Source organism: Convolutriloba macropyga, chromosome 9 (genome assembly GCF_964194025.1).
Source record: "Convolutriloba macropyga chromosome 9, txConMacr16.3, whole genome shotgun sequence".
Lineage (NCBI taxonomy): Eukaryota > Metazoa > Xenacoelomorpha > Acoela > Convolutidae > Convolutriloba > Convolutriloba macropyga.
The window spans coordinates 27,581,242-27,606,406 of NC_134476.1; the positions used below are offsets into that span (position 1 = coordinate 27,581,242).

General features: G+C 33.7%; 1 protein-coding gene across 4 annotated transcripts in view; it reads right to left on the bottom strand.

Moving 5' to 3' along the window:
- LOC142345703 (uncharacterized) overlaps positions 1-24,875 on the bottom strand; it is an 80,429-nt gene extending 55,554 nt beyond the window's left edge. For 3 of the 4 annotated variants that reach the window (XM_075397952.1, XM_075397953.1, XM_075397950.1), the window contains exon 1: positions 24,769-24,875. The gene's annotated coding sequence lies outside the window, so the exon portion shown is untranslated. Of the gene's footprint in view, positions 1-9,131; positions 9,556-24,768 lie in introns of those variants that run through there. The other variant, XM_075397951.1, reaches the window with a different exon arrangement.
- Between the last annotated feature and the right edge of the window lie 290 nt (positions 24,876-25,165).

The window sequence follows — 25,165 nt, forward strand, 5'->3', positions numbered from 1 at the left end:
AAACATGAAGGAACTTTGTACTTTACGAGATCTTGCATAGCCATACTATGACACCATGAACCTCTATGTAAACTCTCCTCTGGACTCTCCCCTGGAATTTTGAATACAAGCGAGATTCTCGTCCACCGTTAATTTTCTTTGATGGTAAACTAAAACGCTTATTAATTTTTGTAAGAAAATCAGACTCGCTATTAACATTATTTAATAAAGAAACAAATTCCGGATTGAGCTCAAATAACTGATGATTTGATATAGCAATGGGAGTTTTCACCCAATCGTTCTCCACATATTTCAAATATCCTGTAGATATTAATTCACTGGTAACTTGCAGCCAATCGGTAGATTGATTTACGTTGACTACGGGTACTGACTGCCAACCAATCGATTTTAACTTATCTGGATTTCTATATTCATTATTAAAATTCCGAATTCGTGTCTGAATATCCTGCAAATTTGACTTAGAACGAGTAATTGCCATTTGATCTTAAAAAAAGTTATTGTCAATTAATTTTGCAAAGTAACAATTTTCCTCAATTTACTTTAAAGAAAAATTCAGTTACTAAAAACTTAATTTAGTAACGAAACTTGATTATTAGAGCAATCAGTGCTGGAAATACACAGATCCCAGCTACAAAGCACAGAATTAGCCCGATCACCCATCTCAGCACAGAAGAATCACTATCACCAACCTCAATTGACGCCTCACAAGGGTACTCCAACTTGTCAGTTGAAAACACCACAACGCCATTCTCAACGAAGGACATATTGCCTTGACAACACAGAACCTCCGTTTCTGCGTCATACAACAGAAAGTTGAACAAAAAAATAAGGCGAACAGAAAGATGACATGCATTATTAAGCTAAAAAACCATTACCTGTTTGAGTCGTATTTCTTTAAAAAAGTTACACATTACAAGTGAAGAGCTAAAAAATATAACAAAATTATTTAGTACAAATTTCAACAGACATTTTATCACTGCACCTTGAGAAAACCTTACACTTAACTTATTTTATTCATGCCTATGAAAACTAATTAATACCTCGAGCGCAAAAACATTGTCTTACCTAGAGCTTATAATTAAATATCTCGACTCACAATAAACAATTTTGAGGAAAATTTCAAACTCTCTGTAAATTATTGCTTCCTCCTTGAAGCTTGTTTAGACTACAACCGAAGTTTTTACTTCCTCTGAGCTGTATTAGCCCTATAGGAGTAATTCCCACATTGGGATGACAGCATTCTGTTAATTTATAGTCTGGAAAAATTACTAATTTTACTTCAACCTTGTTTATTTTCTGTAGGCAGTGAAAAATGCTTTTGTCTGGCCAACTGAAGCAAACACCTAAGTCCTGCTCCTACTTCAATTTCCGAATTAGAAAATTCATGCAAGTAATAATGAAAAGAAATATTCATGATTGATTAAAATGGACTTCAAAACACTTTACAGAATTTTTTCTTTCCTACTGATTACACAAATTGCCTTCTTTAATGATAAAATTACCAACAATGGCATTGAATTTGTTTATCAACAGAAATTGTTAATCGCACAAAAGTTTATCAATGAAGAATTCATAATTCCTTTTCTTTCGTTGCCCGATAGTCTTGATATTCAACTGGCAAACATTTCTTCAATGTTAGAACAGTCTTGGAACACTTATAAATACGGATGCAACCTACCTAACATGAACACCAACGAAAGCTCATTAAATTTTGATTAATTGTCCGGATTTGTTGAGAAACAATTACATCTTGCACGTCAAGATCTACAAGACCTACGAACAGATATTTCGGAAACATTGATGAGATATGATTCACTTGAAAGAAACCGACGTGGAGTTCCTTTGATTGCCTTTGGAGCACTTACTGCTGTTATAGCAGGAGCAGGAATAGCGTGCTCGATCGGAAGTATATTTGGAGCTTGTGGTGGTTCAACGAAAAATCGGGATGACATTGATTTTGCTCTACAAAAACTTGAAGAAAATGAAAACCTATGGATCGAAGTTCAAAGCAAACTTAACGACAAATTCTATATCGTAGGATCTCAATTGAAAGACGTTAAACAAACTCAAAAGCAAATTATTCAAACGCAGAAAGAACACGCAAGTACTCTGAATAAAGCGATAGATGTCATAAACTCAATCTCGAGAAAACTGATGGCCTGCGCACAATATTTCTACGCACGAGACCAGAATTTGAAATTGCAAACAAACTTAGCAAGTTACCTATTGGCTCTTATTAATGAAAACAAGAGTTATCCAATTGCTACCTATTCTTACAATTTAACAATACTCAACTCAATTATGACAATGGTTAATAAATTCATACCAATGGCTTTGGTTCCAAAACGAATACTTGACAAAATCCTTCAATCTTTAGCCACTCAGCAGAAAAAAGAGGATGATCGATTAACATTAGCAATACCTCCCTTTCAAATCCTTACTTATTATGATACAAAATTGCTGACAAATGTGGTAGAAGATTATGGAACGATTTTTCGTTTCGCCGTACCTTTTGCATCGGGGTCAACTGCACTCAATCTTTATCGTGCCATCACGATACCTATGCCAACGAAAGATGCAGACGGACACGCCTCTCAATATGAGACTGAAGCGGATTACATAGCAATTGCTGAATCAACCAGACGAATTGCTCTTCTATCTCAAAACGAAATTGATTCATGTATTGGATCAAGTAGTTTCTCAGTGTGCACAAATGGTTTTTCTCTTGAGACAGCAGAAGACACATGTCTTGGAGCTCTTCTCATCGGAAACCAGTTTGCGGCTCAACAGAATTGTAACATAAACACTGTAAAACTTCCTGTTAAAGAGAAAGCTAAAAACTTGGGTAACGGAAAGTGGTTAATCACTTCAGCTTCTGACAAATTTGACATGTTTCTCAGTGAAATGAAGAATAATGACCTTTTAAGATGAAAAAGATTGCCAGGATGTAAAACGTGCGTGATAGAATTACAATGTGGCACAAAGATAGAAACAAGATTCTTGGAACTAAGTGCTGATATGTTCTCATGTAGAAATGATACTGCACTCAGAATCGATGTCAACCTTACGGATCCCTTACATTTATTTTCAAAAATACCATCTTTGAACGAGATGCCACATATCTCAACTTTGACACAGGCAAGAGAACAGGTTATTGAAAAAGTACAACTTGAATTGGCAAATGTGCCAGAGTACCACCGAAAATCATTCGATCGTCTTGACGAGACCGCTTCACAGATAGCTCTACATGGAAAATAACAATTGCCATTGGTGTCACATCATTTCTCATTTCTCTTGTCCTACAATTACTGTTTGGTTATATGACAAACAACTACGGACGTCAGTACAATATGTTAAAAATCCTTGCCGGAGGAACTATCAATCAGCCGCGACACGTAGTGGTTATCAGTGATATACAGTTTAACTTCCTAAAGCTTCAAGGGACCGATTTTTTCGAATAAAAACTACGTGCTAAATGAGAAAGATCTAACGGAGGCAACACTAGTGACTAATACTACAGCAAGAGCACCACAATACGAGGAACAAAATCCTATGCAATCTTTGTGTGAGCAGATTGCTCTCCAAATTAAACCCTGAACTCAGTTCAGCTAACCATCCAAAACTAATATTCTATTACTGCGAGCAAAAGACTGCATGCGTAAAACAAATAAAGTAGACTGAACGCTATTCATAAAAAAATGAACAAAGCATTTCACTTAGTCATTACAAGTATTTCTTTAAAATACTTGCTACACCCAAAAATTACACATATTAAAACAAGGCACAGTGTCATTGCTTATATGAAATTACTATGCTTATATGAAATTGCTAAACTTAGTAGTTAAGTTTCATTAAAACAAGGCGCAGTGTCATGACCGAAATAACAAGATTAGAATTCGATCATGATTATTATAGAGAGCATTGTTTGATTTTTGATATCATTGAATGTGTGGTTTTATAGTTTATCCTGATTGGATAAAACGATTGTCATGATTCTATTCAAATGCTTAAATGTTATTAGATAGAACCAGAAAAATATGAAAGTTGTCTTACCAAGAAGTTTGAATTGTAGAAGAGTTGATAGAAAAGAAAGTTGGTTGAAAATCGAAAAAGATAGATAGACTGAATTGAAGTTGTGCACAAATGTTCAACAAAGGGTATAGCCATATCGAATTCACTATTCATCCGAAGACCTCAAACAGAGTAATCAGATACATAATAGAACATACTAATGTAAACATTATCAGACTTGTTTATAAGCAACGCAAACTTCTTCGTGCTGATGCAAAAAATAACTTCAATCCAAAAAACCAGTTGAATGGCAAATTTATATACATTAAAGAAAGACTGTCAACAATAGAGACGTTGATCAAAAGACTATGTGAAGAAATGGGCTATATAACTTCGTCTTATAAGTGCAATATTTCTGTACTATGTTGTGATAACATAGATCCAACGGGAGAAAACAAATGTGCCAGTGAGAAAGGTTGATGATATACACAAGTTGGCAGAAACCTGTCATCAGAAACGGCTTTGTGAATAAAGTTGAATCATGAAATGCTACATCAACTAGTGCTAACACATTCAAACGCAATTTTGAAGCTGCTAACATGTCTTCGGAAACCCAGGTCGATAAAATTAAAAGATTATCTTCAAATAAATCTGATAAGCAATAAAAAGCAATCCTCCACACTGCCGTTATGTAAATGATGCCTAAACTTTTTGTTCGTGATTGATTTGATGAATTTTATATAATAAACTTCTTTGTTTGAGGTTCTTTAGAGCTCTGCTTTCAAAATTTCTTTAAAAAGTAATCCCAGTACCCCAAAACTAGAGCTAGTACTGCAACTGGATGTGATTTTACGCAGAAGGTTGTTCAATTACTTAGCTCTTTTTTTCCTACCTCCTGGTTTTCCTCTTCTAAATTTCTTTACCAAAGATCTCTTTCATTCTCTCAAAGGAATGCAAAACCTATTTAGCCGGAAGTGATTCTACTCTGACGGTCAAATAGGTTGTTTTTACTCTTCGATTGGAATTTTGAAAAAATTCTTTAACTGGAAGCGATTCTACGCTGAAAGTTGAAAATATAGGAAGAATAGAATTACAGAGTGTCACTATTAATATATCGGACTATTAATCCACTGCACAATCCCAAGTAACAAAAATCGATCCGAATTTAAAGTTCTAAAATTGGCAAGCAGGCTGGATGTGATTCTACTCAGAAGGCTGAAATGTCAATTTGCTTTCGCTTTTAAATTCTTTATCTGCGAAGAAATTGATCTAACTCGACGCTTTATTTAGTAGACGATCACTTTTCGACGCCGTTTTAGGAATTAGGAGCCAATTTTGATGAACTCAATATTGAGCTTGAAAATCTAAATAATGAGCCTCGATTTTTAAGTGAAACAAAAACATGGCTGCGTGAGTATTTAAACCTCAACATCTTCTGCCAAGACGGGTGGAAGTCTATTGAAACATGCAATCAAAAATCTGAAAGGGGCGGCGGTGTGGCAGTCCTTAGTACGGAACAAAATTATATTACTACCATCAAAAAAACTAATAACCAAATTTACATTTTGAATGTTAAAACAAATGTCCCAAAATGGAAAAACTTCTGATTACTGCAAAATATAAAGCACCAAAAATGAACGCTTCTCAGTTTGTTGACATTCTTATGAACCATTTATTTGAAATCGGAGAAAAAAGCAAAACTAGTCATGTTGTTTGTGGCGATTTTAACACAGACATTAGGGTGAGTCAGATCGAAAACAGAATCTTATACAGAATCTACATGCCTTAGAATTTGAGCTGGCGAACAACCCTAAAGATTTTACGAGAGTGTCACAACCAAGCCAATCAACAATTGAACTAGTTTTTTCAAATTTTACCGTTCAAACACAGGTTCATAATCGTCAGCGAGTGATCATTTTGGTGTCATCAAAGAATCAAGATCAATCAACACAAAAAAAGACAGTGAAAAAAGAGTTTCAGTTTGCGAAATTCGAAAAAACTAGAAAAGTTAGAAACAAAACTCCTATTAAATAACAAAATTCGAGAAAAAATTGAAATTAACCCGTTCCCAAAAAACATACCCAGTCGCTCGGAGAAAATTTACTAAGAACATTGCAAACAGTTTTCGACGAAATATTACCTCAAAAAACATCAAACCACAAAGTGAAGGGAAGAGATGGATAACTAGCGAAGTGAAAAACCAGTGCTCTAAGAAGATCAAGCTCTGGAAAAAGTTACATGATAAAAATGAAGACCAAAGAAAAACTCAAAAGGCAGTGCAACAAATGTAAACAATTAGTTCGCAGATTAAAGAAAGTTTCACTCAAAAAATTTTTGTAAAGAAAATGACAAAAACAAAAAATTCTTCCCGTTTATAAAAACTTGACGAACAAAAAGAGCTTAGACCTTAACCATGATCCATCGAAAGACATATCTGCAACAGTGCTCAATGATTTTTTTTGTTGAAGTAGGACCAAATTTGGCAAAAAATTTCAATAACAACTTTGAAATATCTAGCATACCACGCAATGAAAAATCAATGTTTCTAAGCAAATAAGACAAACCAGAAGTATTCAATGAACTCAAACATTTGAACAACAAGAAAAGTCTAGATACTTTTGGACCATCAAATTTTTTTCTTAAGATTGTGTCACCAACAATTTCAGAACAGCTGAGTCAAATTTTCAACAACTGCATCGAGGAGGCATGTTTCCCAAATTTGCTGCATTACTTGAACAAAAACAACAACATAAACCATTCCAGTGCACGTTGCTTGATTTATCAAAAGCCTTCGATACGGTTGATCATCACTTGCTCGTAGCTAAATGTGAACGATATGGTCTCAGAGGTACAGTAGAGCGGTTACTACGCTCTTCTCTCCAACCGCAAGCAATTTGTGCAGTTCTCTGACAAGTCATCAAATATGAGAGATATTACACATGGTGTACCCCAGGGTTCCGTTCTAGGACCACTTCTCTTTCTTTTGTACAACAATGATCTTCCGACGATTGTCAAAAATTGTGAAATTACCTTATTTGCAGACGACACAAAGATTTTTTGAGATTATAATGAAAACAGTCATCTAGTGGAGCTAAATAAAATTTCGGAATGGATGGAAAACAACAAACTTACACTGAACGAAGCTAAAACACAGTTCATGTCGGTTGGAAAAAAAGCTGAACAAGCAGACTATTTCACCTGGAATAACAATGAAATTAAAACCAAAACAGTTGAAAAATTTTGGCATCCTCATTGACCATCGACTTGAATTCAGAGAACATGTCAATTTTATCGAAAAACAATGCGCAAAATTCATAACTTTTTTATATCAAACACGCCAATTTCTAGACGAAAACCTGCTAGTAAAATTTTTTTTTACAATATGTTCAACCTCGTTACCAATATGGAGTATTAATTTACGGAACCACAACCAAGTCGATCTTAACAAAGTTACAAAGACAACAAAATTTTTTTCTCAGAATAGTCTTTCAATTAAAGAAAGCGGACGAGGTCCGCACGACAAGAAAAAAGCACGCAATAGCTTCAATTTTTGACCTACGCGTATATGAAGTACTTAAGTTACTGGTTTCAATCCTACGCAGAACCCATCCACATGAATCAGTCAACAGGTTCTTAGAAATACGTGAAGTTGAAAAGTCATTAAATGATACAAAGAGACTCAAAAGTTTACCTACCATTCATAAACTTACTAAGCAAAACAGAACACGGTTATCAGTCAGAGTTCGCTTTCTATATAACGTACTCGCAAAATTTGACGAAAAAATACTAAGAAAAGCAAATGATTGTGAGCAGCAAAAGTTGAATGATTTTCTTCATAAAGTTAGGGACAACTACATTTTAGACTCGAAAGTTTTTAATAATCTTTTTTGGTAATTGATCCATTTTACTGTGTTCATTGACGTTTTTCACTAGCATTAGAAAAAGTATTTGCAATTGACTACTTTTTTTGAAAAATATAAAGCCAAGCGAAAATGTATGGGAAAAGAAGCTCTAAAGAGGCCCCTCACACAGGCTTTCAGCCTTTTGGTGCTCGCGCGGTATACATGAATGATGACTGAACTCTTTGTATATCGCAAACGAATTAATTATTATTATTCTCCTTGAAATTATCTATTGATGGTTATCTTAGTTTGCTCAGGGCATCCGGAAAAAAATCCTTTTCGTTGCAAATTAGTTGGATTGTAGAAAAAAAACGTTCCACTATCTTAACGAAAACTGTAGCACTAGTACAACGTCGATGAAAGCCAAATTGTCTTCGATATGGATAGAAATATAAGAAGGCGAGAAAAATTCAGAGATTTGGAACAAAACTCATGATCATGACGGTCAGTTGTCGTCAAAAAGGTCTAGATATGAAATTCAAGGGTTAAAGCAAGACCCTTATCTAATAGCTTCCGTTTTGAATTTACCATCTTTAGATCAAAATGGCTTTATACTACGTCTTCAGTGGTATGCTTTACTTAATTTTAATACAATTTCACGTTCTCACGTCGAGCTTAAAGAGCTACAAAGCGAAGTTTTTAACCAAATTTACAAAAATAAATTTTCAAAATTTACATTTGCATTCACGACAAATTACTCGTTGAAAAGCTTTCTCTGCAAGAAAAAAAAAGAGTTGCTAAAATTGACAGCTGAGACCACCTGTCGGCCAAGACAAATTTGTAAAACTATATCAAAAGTAAAACCTGGAAGCAATTTGGGGATTATTTGCTGTTCAAAATGGAGTCTTTGTGAAGCTAAAAATTAATCTCACAGTATTGATAAAAATCGAAAATTTTTGTTAGCAGAACCTCATCGGTACAAGAGCTTCGTTTCTATGGAAAAACATAATTGCCACCACCAAGGAAATTATTATACGACGGAGACAACAACAACAACTGCCGAAGCTTCAATATAGGTTGCTTTAAATTCTGAGAGCATTATTTTGAAGTGACACTATGACAGATAAATTGACTTCCTTGTTGAAGCCTGTAGTTTGTTTTGTTTTTGAATGCCTAGTTTTCAAATTATCGGCAACTATTGGCTGTTATCAGCAATGCTAGCCAAGTGCAACGGTCGTGCTTCCTTGAGCAAAATAGTTGTACATTTGACAAACTTACCAAAAATTTATGTCGAGATAGTAACATTAAAACAATCCGGGGAGAGAAAACAGGCTTTTAAGATTGACAAAAGAAGACAACGTTAAAAAATGATTCCTTTTCAGAATTTAAGCGGGAGGAAAATTAGACAACAAGAATTTAAAACAGCTTATTTTCACTCTTCGTTCTGATCTTAAGTATGTGCCATTAAGTGAAGATACACTTCGGGGAAAAGTCGCAAGCAAGAAGAAAAGATAAGATAAAAAGACAGAAACCAAGCTCAAAAAAGAGGGAAATAAAGATAACCATCAAATTTGTGTACCGAGGTAGAACTTAACATTGCATAATTTTATTTCTCTCAGGGTAAAAGGAGTTAAGAAAGTAAAACAAGTTTGCTAGTCAATTTAGCATCAAATAGACGACGTAAGAAAAAGATGAAAAGAAAAAGAAATAAACACATGTATATAAAAATTATACTGTAACCACAATTGCGAATGGAAAGAAAAATATGGTAAGAAAGTAAGAAATTGATGGTATAAAAACCGCATGTAGTACAAACATCACTTATTGAAGATTTTATTTACCCTTCGTCTGACTTTTAAGTCTACAAATCTTTTTAAGGAAAAGAGTGAGAATCTTTTAAGGAAAAGAAAGACTATGAGATGCATGAAACGATTGTGAAAAAAAAGAACGCACGAAATGTGGGAAAAAAGTTGATAGCAAAAAGGGGGAAAAGGAGGAGCTAAGATCGAAATGATCACAAGGGAGTTAGTTGGATTACGCGTGACTACATTTTTGACTGAGCGGAAAACTGAGAGAAAAAGGAAGAATGAATGAGTGAACAAAATGCAAGGAAGGAACAGAGAAGGAACAAAAAACAGGAAAAAGGAATGAAGGAGAACACGCGCTGGGTTTACTACAAAGAAAGAACATCAGGAAGGATTTCACACGCGGTGGGAGTGTTGGAAAAGGTGACGCTAGGGCACCCTTGATAGTAATGAACCCTTTTGCGTGGTAAGAACTATGCTGCTGAAAAAGTAGGGCATAAGAATAGAAACGACAGGAACCATTGAGTTTTCCATGACTCCGTAGTGACACGTTATCCCATTGGTTTCTCCTTTTATCCAATTAATCAATCAGTTAATCCCCTGTCTCAATGCAGCCCTCAATTAAATATTCAAGATTTCACTTGACAGCTCAGTAGGGCGCAAATAGAGCTAGCTATGTTATGAAATAGCATTTTTTAAATCGAAATCAATGAAAGAATGACACGAGTTCAATTGAAAGGCTTCCGATAGCCAACACTGGCGTCTGCTGCATCACTTCCAACTCAAGAAAAAAAATCTAACTGCTAGCTGCAGGCAAATTTATGGAGAAACTTCTGATGTAAATGTTTCTTTTAACTCCTCTTAGAAGTTCTAAACGTTCTGAGAAATTTGATTGGACAATATACAAGCGCACAGAACACTTATGTTCTTATGATCAAAATTAATTAATTTGGCGACACGGGCGTGTGTCTTTGTCAACAAAAACACATTATATTTGTTTCTGTTTTGAAGAAAAGTGTCTAATTTTTTTCAAGTCGCTATATTCAGAAGTCGACAGCGAAAGACAATTGTCTAAAAATTTTTTATCGAAATCAGACAAAACAGGGATGTTGTCCTCAAAATAATCAAACCTGATCGGATGATAAAGTAGAACACCTAACACTATGAAATTCTATCCACGAGTAATAATTAATTTTGTTCTCAGCTTCATTCAAGTATTTAGGTTTATGATTTCTTCCTGTATTAAGAAATCTAACAGCATTTCGTGTTTCCATCAACTAAAGATCTCATAGATCTTTTGGATAATACAATTTATAAAGATTTGCTATCTAAAAATTGATTGAAATCTATTAAGCTTAACCAACAAATTTTGGACGAATTGCTCTTAATCAACTGACGGAGGCTCAATTCTGTTGCGGCCTGATTCAGTCGCGAGAAGGCAGAGCGGTTATAAGGGGGCAATTGGTTTAAGTTTAAGGAATTGAAGCTACTGTCTCTGGATCGGTGTATACGTATTTCAGCGTTGCACCAAAGCTCGATTCAAGTAGCAACGTTGCTATTCTGATACAACACAAGCAGGGATATTACACTACACCCTTCTTATACAAGAATTCACCAAAATTACGATAAAAATTAATTAATTTGGCGACAAGGGCATGTGTCTTCGTCAACAAAACCATATTATATTTGTTTCTGTTTCGAAGACAAGAGACTACACCCTTCAACACAACGCAAAGTCCAATTCAACTAAGGGTTTACTTAATACAAGATCAGAGCCACTTATTTATGCTCTACACCTAAGACAATCCATCCAACTTTGATATAAGATGAACCAATTTACTGCTATATAATTACAAATTAAAGAGCTTGAACCAACAATCGACAATCTCCAGATTAGCGTTAGGCCACCGGTAAGATTAGAAATTTTGAAAAAATACACCGCGCTTTTGATTTCATTTCTAGTAATAAACTGCCGTCAAGTAGAACACTTAACAAGAATATTCTGAATAAGAGAAAGTTAGATTACGCAAAAATCGAGAAGTTAAGCGTAAAAAAGCAACTCGAAAAGTCAAAACTGTTGAGCAAAAAAATACAGTTTTGGTCGGAGCAATTCAACACAAGAACTCTCGTCAATTAGCTGAGCCAGAGATTTGAAGGTATTGTAAACAAAATTTACAACAAATTTGACGATACATTCACAGCTAAGCCGGCAACGAAAACAGATTGGTTATTGATAAAAATTCATCAAATGTTAAAATGATGTTAAAACCCAAATCCAAACAATAAAGCCGAAAATTGGAAAACAGAAAAACACGAGAGCCCTACTTTGACTATCAGAATACCTGCGTCAGTCTTGCTGAAAAGTACTCCATCAGAATTTGTGATTAAGTTTCAAAGTTCAAAAATGTTGAGCATTAAATGCTAAAATTAAAGCAAATTTTTGGGTGAGATTAAAAACTGTCCTCCATTAAATGTTTTGATATTAGCGTATAAAGAAGCTGAGGCTACGACTCTTTAAATTAATTGAAATCCACATTTTTCTGGAAATTAATTCAACCACTGAGTTTCACCATTCTCTGGGCTCGAAAAAGATGACGGCATCCAAATTGAGGGCAGATGAAAGTCGCGCTTAAAGCAGAAAGATAATATTCTCTCAACATTTCAAGCTTCTGAACCAGTGAAAATCTGAACCACGCAAGTTTTTTTGTCTCCAGGCTTCAAAGGAAGGGAAAAATTGTGATCATATTAAAGTTCAAAATGAGGTAAAATGAAAAAAAAAATAAAATAAACCAAACATTAATAAAATTTTGAAAACATTTTTATGTTTATGAATCAGATAATTTCTAGTGGAACAAAGTTTCCGGAAAAACACCTTAAAGTAATGAAACATTAAAAACTCATATTTTGCTAGGAAAGGCAAAATATTGTTTTTCTTTCTGCGCATGTTTTCCAGCTGAGTCAGTTAAATTTGCTACGCTTTTAATTTTGGCATATTTGCAGGGCAACAGTTTCACATTTTGATAGCAATCATACAAACACTGACAAAACTCTGTTAATGTTGAAAGTTGAATCAATCAATTACAAAAAAAAGTTAGACTGCGCCAATAGGAAATGAAAATAAGAATACATAAACCCGAAAGTGTGGCGTCTGCAAAAAATCTATGCTTTTTTTAACATTAAAGCTAGTAAAATAATTAACAACTGAATACGTTTCGTCAAAGTGCTTTCAAACGACAAGTGGGGGGTCAATTGTGGTTTCCTTTAGCTTGGAAGTGGGCAAAAACTCATTAACAGGCGCTAAATGATGACATCAGAGCTTCCTAATGACCATTACTAAGATTTATAATGATTGAAAACTCAAGCCAACTTTGCGATTTGGATTTGACTTTTAGGAAATTATTACGAATTAATTCAGCGATTTAAATTCTGAGTGAAAGCAACTTCCAACACGACGAATCAAAAATTCAAGCGTGGAAAAATTGCTCAAATAAACCGGCAGAAAATCATTTCAGCTAAAAAATGCATTAAGAACAAACACAATATATAATTGTAACAATCTTTGTTTAAAAGCAATTAAACCAGGAGATAAAAATATAAGAGCCAACTAATTAAAAGCGAGAATTTTTTATTTCAGCTGAATTATTCGCAATTTTTAAACTACGTATACTTTTATTCAAGAAGGAGATTATTCCGGAAGAAAGTTAACTTCATACATTGCCGTATCCAGACAAAAAATATGTTTTGATATTTTGTTATCAGTTAGTGTTTTGGCGCTTTCAATTAAATTCCTTCCTTCAGCTTACTCATAAAGCTAATTCACATAATATATTCAAATTTGTATAGTGGATCATTTGATGCCTTGATTTAAAAATGTGTCTGAAAGCCGTTTTTCAAAAGTTGCGTATAAATTTAATTTTAAGACACCACAAAAGATCAACTACAGTCCTTTTGTAAATATCCCTTTTCGCATTTTCACTTCAGGCGTCTGTGACGTTCAAAATGGTGCTTCAAATATAACAAGGAGGCCCGGTAATGTGCGTTCGCACATGATGTTCCGACCCCGCTCATGCACGTTTTGATTTATTAGTCTACCAAATGAGGAAGAGAAAGAAAAGGTTAAAAAAACTCTCATATCTTTCAGCAAACAATTAGAGCTGGATTAGAGAGCCGATCAGACTTGCCATCAAGTAGAGTACTAGACGAGATACACCCAGAAGCAAATACTAGCAAACTTCAATTACGACCAAAACTCGATGAATATATTTAAAAAACAGAAAATAACAAAGAAAATAAGAAACCATTGGTTTAAAATAAAATTATAATAAAGATTGGATCTTGGCTTACTGGAAAGAGGATGCGACCAATCGTTACAGATAGAAAAGATATAAAAAATACAAAGCTACAAAAAAATCAACTGATTTTTTAAAAGATATTTTCAAAAGTTCAACAAACCACAAGCTTTGAGCTTTAAAAAAAGATCAATTTGCAACTGCTTAGGAATCCACTTGCGCTTGTTGTTATTGGAGCCAAATCATACGACAAAAAACAGCAAATACGGATAAACTATAGAAATTTCACAAACAATTTATTGAAGCCAGTGTTGAAGCCATTATATCTATAAAACATTAAAAAATCATTAAAAACTTCATACTGAAGAAAGCAATTAAATGATTTGCTTTAGTCCCTTTTGATTTTAACTGGGTCTTCTAAGTAAAGCGTGTTTGTGAAAAAGACGACAAAATGAACCACAAAAACTGACCAGAATCGAAAACAAAATTATTATGCAAACATTTATAAGCTCTATAGACATCTGCCAAAACATAAACAACAGCAGAAATATTTTTTAGAGCAACAGAAAATTGATGAGTTCCGTCAAATAATAAAGCTTAGTTACTTGTTGAAGACAAAGATAAAAAAATGGGAATAACAAAAACGTTTTCGTTAAAGAGAATAATGGAAAGTCATTAAAAAAAGTTAATCATCAACTGAAATCATGAAACATATTCAGTTAAGGAATCGTGGAAGCGTTCAAAACCTTTGATTGTCATAAACATACTGAATGACAAGGAAAAGAACGACATTTAGAGGCAAAAACAAAAAACAATCTAATCAATTTTGTGAGAGCACGGATGCGTAGCCGTTAAAACTAGAGGCTATTCACTAAAGTATTTACAGTTTTTTCGCGCATTTCTTCAAAACCAGGTGAAACTATCAATAATGTGATAAGTTGAAAAGAGAACAAACAGCAACCCCAGATACAGGAAAAAATGCAAATATTGATAAATACAAAATTATTTTGAAAAAATTAATTGAAAATCATCAAAAACTTTACATCTAATCCAAAATCGGTAAAAAGATTCATTGAAACGTCTATAGAGGCAGTTAGGGAGTTTGATTGACAGGAATATGTAAAAGAAAAGAACCACAATTAAAGCCAAAGACACAAATCCAGGAAATTTTGAGAACGGCTTCGCAGTCGTTAAAACTATCAGCTATTCACGAAAATCATTAACAATGTTTTTGCGCATTTTTTCAAGGCTAATTGGAGCTAAAATTAATATGATTAATTGAAAAAGGAATAAATAACTACCTCAAATACAGGAAAGCATGCCAAAACTCACAAAACTTTCGTAGTAAGAAAGCAAAAAAAAATTACTTGATAACAAAACCAATGTAAAGAGTAATTTTAACCACTTGGAATAGGTTTGCCCTATATAAATTGAGACTAAGCTACATGTGGACAGAAATAAGATTTAAAATTGACAATTTTCAAAACTTCACAAACATTCTCAGTTTTACAAATGAATCCAAAACAAAAGGAAATTATTTAAAGTTTACGAAAAAACATTTACAAAGCCATAGTAACTATGAGCTTTGTCTGAAGACAAACTGTCTCTCCATATGGCCTTATTTTGTTGTAAATAAGATTGATAGTCATTGATTGGGCTGCGATTTGAAATAATTTACGCAAGTAATCAACAAAAACAAAACTGCAAAATTTTTTTTGAAAAAGACCGCGCCCTAATATAATCCGAATAATTATTGATTGTAAGAATCCATGATGAGTTGACCCTAGCCCTGATTTTTCTCAGCTTCCAACAAAAACAAGTAATTTATCCATATGTTTGCAAAATAGATCATTTATTAAATGAAATACTTCAATAAACCACAAACAAATCATGCTTTTCGTATAAATTTTAGGTTTATTTTTCGAAAAACCGGCAAAAATTTAATTCCAGAAACCTCCTACAGGAAGCGAATGTACAGCTATCTTTGAGTTTTCAAAGATTGTGATAGCAAAAGTTAGGCCTCTACTTCCTGCAAATTTAAACGACGTAGGAAACAAAAGCTTGTTTTGAGCCTTTTTTGATCTAAAAAAAGTATCAAATTCAAAAAATTTAGCAGAAAAATTAACTAAAAAGGTCGATCAAAACGAGGCGGCGAGCCTTCCCTATCCTTAACCGTAAAACCAATAACATTGTTTTTAATAAGTTTAACAAGTTTTAGCAAAATTTGGTCAAAAATTACGGAAAATGTCAATAAAAACAATGGAGTTCACTACTTTTCTCAAACGTTTAAACCTCGATAACTCCCCGTAAAATACGAAAATTAAAAAAAATCTTTTTAATTCCATAATCTACGCTGGACGAGCTTTTTAATGATACCAGTCTCAATTCTACGATGAATATATTGTCTGAACAAAAATTGTCTGAACAAAAAAACCCATTTGAGTATATAGTTCCTCCCCCTACATGAGAGTCGAAACAAAAAACAGAATTATGCTCCAGCGCTGATAGTTTAATATAGTAGATAGCAAATTTTTAATGCATAAGACATAAATTTGCGCCAATATATTAAAGACTTGAGAAATTAGGATAGTTTTTCAGTAGCTTATACTGAAAAAAAAGTGTCGGGCCAATTCACCATAGAAAGGCCACAGATCGTTTCTTATTTCTGTTTGTGTTGGGACTGTTCTGGGGGACAAGAGTTTTGTTTTGTTCATTGAAAAAAATGACAATTTATCTCTCATACTTTTTACGTCCCAAAATATATGACGAATGAATGACTTAGTTCAGAGGACTAATCAAAAATAATATTCAAAGAAAAATAGCATGTTAAGTTATTAAATATTCAATAAATTCAGTTTTTTTAGATTTCTCCAAAAAGTTCAAATGTTATCTCTTCTCTCCAAATGCAGGCACCGTTACAGATCATTACTGCTCCAATGTGGTCTTTAATGAAAAAGTTTTTAGTTTCAATTTGAAGACTGAGCCCATTTTCATAATTTTTTGGAACGAAATTGACGTTTTGTAGTTTTTCTAATTCAGCGAATTTTGGCATAAAATCAGTCGTGACCTCGCTTTTCGAAGCCAGATACAAAATTCAAAAAATATGACACGCAAATGTTTTTGATAAAAGTTATATCTAGAATATTTTTCAAAATTTGGTCAATTTTCCTTTATTTTAAGTAAATTATTTAAGTAAAAACGCTACTCAAAGTAAATGATCATTTCACCTATCTTGGAATAATTTTGAGTTGAATTCTATAGGACCAGCACCAATCGAGAACTTCCAAATATTTGGTATATTTCAATTTTTTCCCAACCTTTCATGGAAAAGTACCTTAAGACCATGGAAGGACAGTTTCAGTCGTTTTGGGTCATAAGGGTAAAATTGTTTGGATGGCGATATTAATAAGGTACCCAGAAGGTACACAACAATTTAGGAAATTCATTCGGGTGCAATTTTGAAATCTTTGGGTGTGTGGTTACTCGTCGCGCCAATTGTCTTCTTACCTTTATTTAATGGTGTACAATTGAAGTTGTTCCTCAGACAAAAACGAGTAACTTCAAAAATTAATGCACAGAAATTGTTTTAAGGATTTTATCGTTGTTTTTAAATTACCTTTTTGAACGATTTCAGAAATTTCGAAATAAAAAAAAGCAGCTAAAGTAATCTCAAAAGATGGATTGAAAATTAATTATGCTCTTACCTTCCATTAAATCGACGAATTAAAAAGGCTACGCCAACAAAAAACACATCAAAATTAACATACAAATAAATCAAAATGAACAAAAATAAACAACCTTTTCATTTTCATTGATTGGTTCAACTCTTGAACAGAGGATGAAAATGAAATGACGAAAGCAAATCAACAAATTATGCGTCGCCTGCGCAACAATACAACGTTATAATTGATGAATGAAATTGACTGCCGGGGGTAATGTATACTATGCACGCAACGATAGCGGCTGTTGCTTAGCGTCAAATTGGAGTATTTTTTATGGACAAATTTTTTTGACAAATATAATTCAATATAGTATGTTCGTGTACTAACAAGATGTAACAAGAGAAGACATTGCATAGTTGTTGCAGAGGAGAATAAGGAAAATGTAGGAAAAATTGAAAACAGACACCAATATTTCATTCCGCTCAACTAAGGAGGTCCCAATATTAAACGTGTTTGTTTGTCTGAAATGACAAGAGTGCGGCAAACTAAGCCAACAAAATTGCCAAATTTTGAAACGAGACAAGTTAGCAACTATTTGCAGCGAGAGCTGGAAAATTCCGATAAATGAATTAACAATTTTATCTATTTGTTTGAAATGACAGCGTTGTGAACAGCTACCTTTTAACTTTCTTGGCGCAAAATTAACGCATATTTTTCATCGGGGGATTAACTTTGAACTCTATATACCATTAAACTACACAAACCATCTTAACATAGTAATTAATTCCACCTCTAGTTTTTCTTAGTTTAACTAGCACAAACGAAAAGAACATACCATAAAATCGTATAAAAATTCATTACGTCGACTGAAATACAAACTGAAATAATGATTAATGGATGACGCTAGAACTGATCATAAAGGGTATGCACGCAAGCAGAAATTCAAAAACAATTAGGTAACCAGTCGGTCCATGAAGCAACAAGAGGTTTCATTTAAATTTGGGTGCCTCAAGATAATTGTTCTCGGAAAATGGCCTCTTAACAAAATAATTTTCAAAAACGCAGCTTGAAACAGTTTTTAACCAGTTTTCAGAGTCTAAAATTTAAGAAACGCAGCTGAAATCTTTAGAACGGGCAATTTGAAAGGCTATTCGTTAATTGTTGCAAATTTGTACACAATTTCTTTGAATATCGAGCACTTCAACTGCTTGATAAACATAGGGCTCGAGAACCAGAGACAAGAAGTTCAACCACCAAACACAAAAACAGCTATTTAAAACCGTTATTTAAAACCGACATTTTCAATATAACTTGTAGACAATTAAAAACAAAAATGGCAAAGTTAAAAAAACAATTTGAAAACAATTAATTTCAAAGTCATGCAAACAATTAGCCATCAGATAAAATCATTAAACAACTTTATTCATACCTCCATAGAAAACCATTGAGAACCGTCATGAACCAGATTGTTATACAATTTAAAAAAAAAACAAATACAAGCAAAAAAAACATAACGACAGTTTGTGAGAAAACGGTGTAGAAGCCTTTCAAACCATATTCTGCTTACTAAAAACATGTAATATAAACAAATACGCCGTTTCTCGCCACCATTAATGTTATATTTGACTAGTTATTAATGTGAGAGTCGGAGAAGACACCGCAAGAAAACCTAAAAATAGAAAATGTCCAAAAATTTTTAAAAAAACATGAAATCTCGTAGTAGTGTCAAAGCCAAAAGTCCACTGTATAAATGACATAAAGTCAAAGATGACATATTAACAAATTTGTTGACAGAGGTTGTGCCTTTTTTTGATGAGACTAAGCCATAACGTAACAGAAATAAGATGAGAATTGGCAAATATTAAAAAAAACAAAAATTCGTAATTCGTAGCAACCATAAGCGTTCGACTACAAATAGCAAATATATTGGCTTTTACTCCATATTGGAAGCCAATTTGACATTTCTTTACTGATACCAAAACAAAAATCTACGAAATAACAACGAATCGAAGCAGAACTCAAACAGTTTTACGCAAAAAAACGAAAGCAAATCAACAAATTATGCGTCGCCTGCGCAACAATACAACGTTATAATTGATGAATGAAATTGACTGCCGGGGGTAATGTATACTATGCACGCAACGATAGCGGCTGTTGCTTAGCGTCAAATTGGAGTATTTCTTATGGACAAATTTTTTTGACAAATATAATTCAATATAGTATGTTCGTGTACTAACAAGATGTAACAAGAGAAGACATTGCATAGTTGTTGCAGAGGAGAATAAGGAAAATGTAGGAAAAATTGAAAACAGACACCAATATTTCATTCTGCTCAACTAAGGAGGTCCCAATATTAAACGTGTTTGTTTGTCTGAAATGACAAGAGTGCGGCAAACTTAGCCAACAAAATTGCCAAATTTTGAAACGAGACAAGTTAGCATTTATTTGCAGCGAGAGCTGGAAAATACCGATAAATGAATTAACAATTTTATCTATTTGTTTGAAATGACAGCGTTGTGAACAGCTACCTTTTAACTTTCTTGGCGCAAAATTAACGCATATTTTTCATCGGGGGATTAACTTTGAACTCTATATACCATTAAACTACACAAACCATCTTAACATAGTAATTAACTCCACCTCAAGTTTTTCTTAGTTTGACTAGCACAAACGAAAAGAACATACCATAAAATCGTATAAAAATTCATTACGTCGACTGAAATACAAACTGAAATAATGATTAATGGATGACGCTAGAACTGATCATAAAGGGTATGCACGCAAGCAGAAATTCAAAAACAATTAGGTAACCAGTCGGTCCATGAAGCAACAAGAGGTTTCATCTCAATTCGGGTGCCTCAAGATAATTGTTCTCGGAAAATGGCCTCTTAACAAAATAATTTTCAAAAACGCAGCTTGAAACAGTTTTTAACCAGTTTTCAGAGTCCAAAATTTAAGAAACGCAGCTGAAATCTTTAGAACGGGCAACTTGAAAGGCTATTCGTTAATTGTTGCAAATTTGGACACAATTTCTTTGAATATCGAGCACTTCAACTGCTTGATAAACATAGGGCTCGAGAACCAGAGACAAGAAGTTCAACCACCAAACACAAAAACAGCTATTTAAAACCGTTATTTGTTTTAAAAAGATGGTATTTAATTTTTCAAGCAGCTAACATAATAAATCAATTGAGTAGCGTAACATTTAACAACTAACTACTTCTATAACATTTTGACAATTTTATTTGCAAGCCCACCGGTAAGACTGAAGCAAATTCGAACTCAAAGCAAATACCCAAACAATTTGACAGTAAGACTAAGGGACGCAATAGAACAAAATGTAAAATAGGAAGAATGACACAGAAAACATACCCGGCAGAGTGATTCCCAGGACCCCCATTGGGATTAGAACAAGAACAGAAAAAAATTGATTGATTGACAGAAGACAAAAGTGCGCAAAATTTTGATTGGATTTCGTGGTTAGGGAAACACCTTTTTTTTCATGACAGAACACCTGGATTAGTATCATTAGCAATAAGCATCAGACCAGGTAACAAGGACTATTTTTTTCATTTAAAGACAAAAAACTCAATTAAATGGTTTGTTAGACATCTCTTTATGGAATCTTAGTTAATTGCTAAGTTCTCGACAGTTCAAATCTTGAACAGATCAATTTGTAATTTGCACTCAACTTAAAATTTTAACCCACACAATCGGGTTTTCAATGTTGCGGCATGATCTTAATGACCAGTGTGATCTTGCCGTTTGGTAGTTAATTTCAGTATATTTCATTGGGCTCTAGGAAGAATCATGCATGCTGTTCCTCGGATGGCAATTAAGGCTATTGACTGAGAGAATTTGTTAAGGGCAACTGAGAAACCCTCAAAAATAAAACTTCAATGTTCAGCAAAAACAACCATTCTCTTCACCGTCTTCTTGAACGTCAGTGAGAAACCCCTTAACACTTCATTTGCAAGTGGAACAAAAAAAACACCTCTTTCTGAAAAATTGTTTTCATGTGAGCCATACTTCCGCCGCTTCAAGAGCATGTGTTTAGCCTTCGAAGCCGCATTTACAATTGAATTGATTTGCAACGATGAAGTCATGAAGTCAATTAGAATAAAGACTAAATAAAAAACTTTCAAATACCAAGCACCTAAAATTGGACTTAGTCATATTTCAAAATTGATTTTTGTTATACGGGCTCTGCTCAAAATCGCTTTGCTGAAAACAAAAAAGCAAAGAAAAATCAAAAAACAAACTAAGAAGGCTAAAAAGCGACTGAAATGACAAAAAACAGCTCAAAACTGGGTTTTAACGTCTGATCAATGCTAAAATGGTCAAAAAATTCTCGCACGTACCAATATTTATTTAGAAAATCAGGGAAAACAACTGTGACAGACATTTTAGAATTAAAATTTAAAACTTGGTTTGATGATACCGCGCGTGAACAAAAAAATCAATCCTGCTCTACTAAATTTATTTACTCGTTTTCACACATACTTTTGATTGTTTCACAAAAAAGACAAACTTGCGCTGAACTTTGAGTGAATTTCATGGTTAGGGACACACCTGTTTATTAATGATAGGATAGATGGCTTCATATCATTACAAATGAGCATAATACAAGGTAACAAAGACTTATTAGAACAAAGTTCAAATACCAGGCATCTAAACATGGAATTCATCTTGTTTCTATATTGTTTATTTTGACACTGTGGAATCTGTTTAAGAATGTTTTGATGGGCAACTGCTGTTTAGAAGCACTTTGAGCAGAATGAATGAAGAGTGAAGCTAGTCTAGAGAAGTCAAGAAGACTTCACGCAAGACATCGAAAAATTGGCATAAATAGGTAAAGCGAAAGAGATTTTCGTTTATTAAAAAAATCACACTCAGAAAACTCATGAGCCGACTCGGATTATAACTGAACAAAAACAATTTCCAGTTGCTCACTCAAAAATACTTATACATTCAATTATACGATTCATGTGCAAAAAAACCTGATTTTCTGATAACCTTAATATTTTAATATTATTACATTATTCAGAAAAAGTTGCAATTTCCAAACAACTGATCGCAAAAAACATGTGCTACTTTATGCCAATCAATTGCTCACGACATGACAGATAAAACAAAAGCGGAACATCGAGCAATCGGACAGAAAATTCAAGAAACCTTGTTTTTTTTCTCTACATGTAGCAACGCCCGCCCAATGCTATAGACAGAGATCTTTGTGTCTTGAACAAATTAGTTCTCAAAAGAGCAAAAATCGACAGAAAAACCGTTGTATCGCGAAAATACAAAAAAATAAAAATAAAACGCAAACTATACATGAAATACTTGCCAGCAAAACCCGAACATACTTGAATCATTCAATGCAACTTACTAGCAAAGCCAAAAAAAATCGTTAGACTATTTAAATTTACAAACTGCCAGTTATGATTAATAGTTCTCAAGATAGCAAAATTTAGCAAAACGTTCTCAGTATCCTAAAAACAAGGAGGCTCGGCAATGTGATTTGCAGATGATGTTCCGAACCCGCTCAATCACATTTTCAATATAACTTGTAGACAATTAAAAACAAAAATGGCAAAGTTAAAAAAACAATTTGAAAACAATTAATTTCAAAGTCATGCAAACAATTAGCCATCAGATAAAATCATTAAACAACTTTATTTATACCTCCACAGAAAACCATTGAGAACCGTCATGAACCAGATTGTTATACAATTTAAAAAAAACAAATACAGGCAAAAAAAACATAACGACAGTTTGTGAGAAAACGGTGTAGAAGCCTTTCAAACCATATTCTGCTTACTAAAAACATGTAATATAAACAAATACGCCGTTTCTCGACACCATTAATGTTATATTTGACTAGTTATTAATGTGAGAGTCGGAGAAGACACCGCAAGAAAACCTAAAAATAGAAAATGTCCAAAAATTTTTAAAAAAAACATGAAATCTCGTAGTAGTGTCAAAGCCAAAAGTCCACTGTATAAATGACATAAAGTCAAAGATGGCATATTAACAAATTGGTTGACAGAGGTTGTGCCTTTTTTTGATGAGACTAAGCCATAACGTAACAGAATTAAGATGAGAAGTGGCAAATATTAAAAAAAACAAAAATTTTAAGTCGTAATTCGTAGGAACCATAAGCGTTCGACTACAAATAGCAAATATATTGGCTTTTACTCCATATTAGAAGCCAATTTGACATTTCTTTACTGATACCAAAACAAAAATCTACGAAATAACAACGAATCGAAGCAGAACTCTGTTCTGTTGTTTTAATATCGCTACTTAGCAACATAAACTTCGCATTTCTTGCCCCCTTTTGTGAGATTTAATTTCTTTTTGTACAAAAAGGCTTTGAGACTGGATTGGATTATCTGAAAGTGGATGTTTGTCTTAGTCACACACAAAATTCGCATTTAAATGCAATTAATATCACAGTTAATGATTACGAAAAAAGCGTAATGCTCAACTTTGAAACTGTTCTGATTAAAAAAAAACGAGAACTAGAGGCACTTTGATTTGATACGTTAGAAAAACAAAACTTATTCTGTTTCAAAATATATCTCGTAATAGTGCCTGTTTCTGAGAGCTCCTCAAGAACGCGCTCAAGAGAAGTATACTGATTGTCAAAAACAAGTCGGTACCTTCTTTTTCTACAAGACAGGAGACATTTTCTGAGCTGATATCACACGTTGAATTCCATTGAAGTTTCACAAATACGAGAAAGCTGTCACAAAGTGATGTTATTGGGGTAGCACTTGCTTTTATCATTACAGAGAAAAAAGATGTTAATAAATTGAAACTGTGTAATCTTTTTAGTGTGGAAATAGGAGTTCATAAACTTTACCTTTGGGTATCTGGTAATTTACTATTACGCATTATCTGAATTTCATCGCAAGGCAAGACCAATAAGCGTAAAAACGGTGGTGCATAATTGGTCAAATGTGACCACAAATTGGTTGTAAAATGAGATTTCTTACATGCTTTTGACGTTCGTATAGTTCGCTGTCGAAAAAAAGACGCCATGGTAGGGCTCATTGGGTGATACAACGTTCATTTTCTACTTACCATTCAGTCGAATTAATGTTTGATAGCCTCCAATGGGATTGAAATCACTTACCAAATACAAAACTGAACTTACCAGTCACATTTGCTGTTCACTTGGCTTGTCGTGCTAATTGAATGCAGAAAATGCAGTGCACACGCGGCGAGTACACAACACGGAAGCCAATTCTCAATGTGCATAATTTAGCAATAGTAGTTGCAGCAGGAAACAGTGGGGGATAAAGAAACTTACCATTTGAGCCGCTCTAGGTAGCCATGAGATTTCAGAGAGAATAAAGGGAGTGAAAGAGAGGGGGGGGGGGGGGGGGCGTGATTGGAAAGATTGAACTGATTTATGCATGTTGGTCACATATTGAACACGTATGTGTATTTATCTACGTGTAAATTTATCCTTTGGTGTCCCAAAAGCTCCGTTCGATTACTATAGAGAGCGCGCAATTTGAACTGAAAGACTGTTGGTGTTGTTCGTCTTT